The sequence below is a fragment of the Etheostoma spectabile genome, chromosome 17, assembly GCF_008692095.1.
Source record: "Etheostoma spectabile isolate EspeVRDwgs_2016 chromosome 17, UIUC_Espe_1.0, whole genome shotgun sequence".
In the NCBI taxonomy this organism is placed as follows: Eukaryota; Metazoa; Chordata; class Actinopteri; order Perciformes; family Percidae; genus Etheostoma; species Etheostoma spectabile.
Window position 1 is genome coordinate 2,161,461 of NC_045749.1, and position 5,115 is coordinate 2,166,575.

Here is a 5,115-nt window from a genome sequence, read left to right on the forward strand (position 1 = left end):
GTGTGTGTGTGTGTGTGTGTTTGTGTGTGTGCACTCGCACTAAACTGGAGAAAGCAATGATGGAAGAAGAAGTGTTCAGATCATTTAGTTCAGTAAACGTACTAATACCACACTGTACAAAATACAATGTTAGACAAAGTTAAAGTATTGAAAATGTACAGGGGCGTAGGACTGGGGGGGGGGAGACTGAGTATCAGGGCCCTCATGTGAGAAGGGCCCAAGAAGATGCTAGAAGGAATAGCTGTGGAAGCGAAGGGCCTATAGAACATGCCTTTCTACATGGCCTCGAATTTTGTGCTTCAGCCTGGTCCTACCAGACTCTGGTCCATTTGAGACTCTGGTCCATTAGCCTGGTCCTACCAGACTTTGGTCCGTTAGAGACTCTGGTCCATTAGCCAGGTCCTACCAGACTCTGGTCCATTAGAGACTCTGGTCCGTTAGCCCGGTCCTACCAGACTCTGGTCCTACCGCTCTGGATCTCCGATAACCAACCGCTCACATTTGGTCGTGACGTCAGCCTAGCATCGCTAACGTTAGCCTTTGCCAACTCCGTCACCTCTAACGGAGCGTACTGAGAAATCAAACTTTTGGTGGAGTTTTATTTCCCCGTTGTTGCGTCCCCCAGAGTCCGTGGATCTTGTCCCGGCGGCCGCCTCTCCCCGTTGTTTTTTTCCTAACCACAACCGTCCCGTTGTTGTAGCGCATCCCGCGTGTGGCGTTTCATTTCCCCGTTGGTAACCACCACAAAATACATGAGAAAATCGTGTTACTGTTGACAAATCCATAAATTAAAATTACTTGACCATTTCACAAACTGCCGTGAGAGCGGATTAAAACTTAATTGTCGTCACCGCATGACGCTAACTTTTTGTCATCTCAACTCTCAGCTGCCATGGCGACTGAAGAGAGCGACGGCTTGAGGGGCCCTGGACCTGGCTGACAGTCACCTTTAGTCTGCCAAACTCAACTTAACTCAAGGGTCCTCGCAAGTATAGAAGTAGAGCATTTGTGCATACACGCGTTGTATACGTATGTGCCAGTATTTTACAGTAGACACAGACACACACACACACACACACACACACAGACACACACACACACACACACACACCACACAGGGGACACACGAGCACACACACAGACGACCGCACACACACGACACAAGCACCGGGCCGGGGTTATTAGCACAAGGAAGACGAGAAAAATTGGGTTAAGACGTGTCGCGGAGTATAGAAGTGGTCAAGGAGTCGTCTGATGACCACAGACAGTGATAAGTGGACGCCGGTCTAAATGCACACCTCTCAGAGGGAAAGGAAGGAAGAAGAGAAGAAAAAAGAAAGGGAAAGAAAAAAAGAAAAAGGGGCTCTTCTGAAACGGAAGAAACGTGCAGTGGTAGACGCCGTGCCAGAAAGAAAAAAAGAAGGAAAAGGGGGAAAGAAGGGGCAGACCACTAAGGACACGAAAAGAGGGGGGGGGGAGGAAAGGGAGGACCCAGCGACAACACGAGTGAGAGGGAAGGAAGGAAGGAGGGGAAAGAAAGGGAGGGAAAAGGGAGGAGGGGGAAGGGGGAAAAGGGAGAGGAGCGAGGGGGGGGGGAAGGGGAGGGACGGATGAAGGGGGAGGGGGAAGGAAAAAAGAAAAAGAGGGGGAGGGAAGGGGGTAACAAAAAAAAGAGGAGAGCAGAAAGGGGGAGGAAGAGGGGGGGGAAAGACAGAAAGGAGGAGAAAAAAAAAAAAAAAAGAGGGAGCGAACCCTGGCACAGGTGAGAGGAAGAGAGGAGAAAGGAGGAGGAGGCGGAAAAAAAAGGAAAAAAAAAGGAGCTCAAGGGAAAAAAAAAAAAAAGGGAAAAAAAAAGGGGGAAGGAAAGAGGGGGGGAAGAGGAGGGGGGGGGGGGAGAGGTGGGGAAAGGGGAAAAGAGGGGGAAGGTGCAGGAGGAAGGGTGTCGGGGGGGGGGGAGAGCAGAGGGGAGGGGTCTCTCGGTCTCTCTCGAGAAGGGGGAAAAAGGGAAGTCAGGGGGAGGTGGGGAGGGGTCGGGAAGAAAAAGGGGAGAAAAGGGGGAAAAAAAAAGGGGGAAGGGCGGGGGGAGGAGAGAAAGGAAAGGGGAGGAAGGAAAGGGAAGAAGAAAAGGAAAGGGAGAGGAAGGGGGAGAGGGGAGGAGCGAAAGAGGATGGGAAAAAAAGGAGGGGGGGGGGAAGGGGGGGGAAAAAAGAGAATAGGGAGAGGAAAGAAGAAAGAAAAAAGGGGAAAGGGAGGGGGAGGGAAAAAAGGGGGGGGGGGGGAAGGGGGGGGGAGAAATCAAAGAAAAAAGGGGGGGGAAAGGGAAAAGAAAGAAAATGAAAGGGGGGTGCAAAAGAGAATCGAAAAAAAAAATGCGGAAAAGGGGAGGGGGGGAAGGGGGGAAAAGAAGATGAGGGAAAAAGGGGGGGGGGGGGGGGAGGGGGGGAAAGGGGGAAAAAAGGGAAGGGGAAAAGAAAAAGAAGAAAAAGAGGGAAAAAAAAAAAAAGAGGGGGGGGGGGGGGGTCCCTCTCCCTCTCTCTCTCGTCTACTTCCTCTCTCTCTCTCTCTCTTCTCTCTCTCTCTCCTCCTCTCTCTCTCTGTCTCTCTCCTCTTCTCATCTCTCTCTCTCTCTCTCTCTCGTACCCATCTTTACACTTTAATTGCGCTAATTACGAGCAATTTTCGACATATCTTGTGCTTGCTGCCCCCGGCTGTGTTTGAAGCGTGTTGACTCAGAGGAAGGTGCACTGACCTGAGCTTAAGATACACCTGAACCCCTCACACTGAGTCTGCCCACTTTCTTTGGCTCAAACCACTAATACCGCTGTTTTGCTTAGCATGCTCTGCAGTTTAGTTCATAAACAGGACTACAACCGTGATATAATGGGGATCATTTTTTAAAGCATCGTACACTTCTTTAGACGGGTTCTCTAACTTCCAGTCAGCCTTTTGGCTTCAGTTCAAATCTGTTCACAGAGACATGTTCATGGATAGCTGCTGAAATGCAACATTTCACACTACAACATTCACACATTCAACTTTCTTCTTTTTTTTTTAAATGAGTTAATAAATACGTGAAATACATACGAATTACAGTGCATTACTTCTTTGTGACGCAAAACATGTTTTGGGAGTTGTTAACATCTGTAATAATGTGATGTGTGAACCTGTCTGGAGTTCACTGGGAGACACAAATTGCAGTAGCCTAATTACTGTGTGTGCGTGGTGTGTGTGTGTGTGTGTGTGTGTGTGTGTGTGTGTGTGTGGGGGGGGGCACGTTTAACCCCAGCAGGCATTTAAAAACCTATCTTATCTGTCTCAACGAGCTCAGATCCATTTTATTGCAGTATGCAAATCCCTCTGGTGTTACCCTGCTACTGTAAATGTTTGACTTTGGGTCATTACGGGGGAATGAATGAAGAGGGGGTGAGACTTAAACCTGACGCAAACATCTGTGGCTGGAAGATAATCTGGGTGGGAGACTCAAATAATTACATTACACTCCAGTTACTGAGAATGATGTGTTGTCTTTGTTGGCTGGGTCACAGGAACACTTTGCATGTATACATGAAACTGTTTTGACTCATGTCTACCATACACTAGAAGACTTTGAACACAACTTTAAAAACACTGAAATCTGACACCAACTCACATCTAAAGACAGGGATCTCACATCTAACGTTCAAGACTGTCATATTATAAAAAGACTGGGGTTCTTGCAGAGTCCCACATTGCAAGACTACAACTAGATTTGTTTGGAAAAAAATGTAAACAAGCTAGCGAGCTACCCCATTATTTTACACGTATGCAAAATAAAACATAATATTTCAAAGATGTTGTTATTCCTTGGCTTAGTGAGCTTCCTCAAAATTGCATGACTGGTATTGACCCAGAGATTCTCATCCTTCCTACTGAGAGTCAGTGTTTTAAATTGATCCAAAAGGTAATTCAGTAATGTACTGTGGTAAAGTGCTGCTTTTGTTCTTACAAATACAATAAAAAATAATTGAAACCCTTTTTTGAAAAATAGTTACAAAACTTTTAAAAGAAATGTTATTTTAAATAAGCATTTTTTGACACAACAAGAAAGAATTCAAAGTTTTAAATGAAGAGCACACAGCAGCTATACCCTTCTCAGAATAAATCCCCTGTAGTGTCCATGAGGATCTGGAAAGTGGTCCCGGATTGCCCACACACAGCAGCTGGGGACGACCACTCTGAGACCAGGACCCAGAGTCCCACACTGCCAAGCCACAAACTGTCTAGATGCTGCATGTCTGAACTGCCTGGAAGGTCAACTACAGCACGCAGGTTCTTCCAGATCCTCCTGGCCAGACGCAGGACTCCTGCCTGCAGAATGTAAGCCTCCATGTGTGGTGGAGTTGAACTGCAAAGCGCCGGCTGATGGAGGCAGCACTTCCTCTCCACCACAGTGGGCATGTCTCTGCATCTCTGGCAGATGCACCATGATGGTTGCCCGGGGACCAGAGGTAATGTTGGAGGAGCAGCAGGTCCCAAAAGATCAGGCTTGGATCCCGTGCCAAACAGTTCTCCAACACGTGTGTCTGTTGTAAATCTAATTGTTGAATTTGCTCCTAGTGATACCAGATGAAAACGGTAACTGAAACTCATTATCCACAGCTAAACAGCTAACATTACACTACATAGGTCTATATCCCTGCTGCTGAAATGTGCTATACAAAGAAAGCTGCCTTGCCTTTATTATACAAATTGAATTGAACAATATAAAACTTTATGATGTGCAAAGGTAAACATTTACATTCACACTCTAAATAACCACAAAAAGATTAACAGAAGTCACCGAAAATCCTCCTCTCTAATGAGTGTGTTTCAGGTTATCAGTGTGTATGTGTGTGTTTGTGTGTTATCAGCCGATAGCGCTGATGATCGCCTGCTGTCAGTGTTTGCTCTCCATCCTGAGGCTCCAGATAACAGCACATCAGATTATTTGCTAGTACACTTCACTCTGAAAGTCCAGCTGCTTGCATCTGAAATCATCTCCACAACATGTCTGTTATCCCACATATTAAAATGTTTTTTTTTTAAAAGTTTATCGCTTTTTTCGACATTTTTGTCACTTTTTCAATGTTGTGGGTG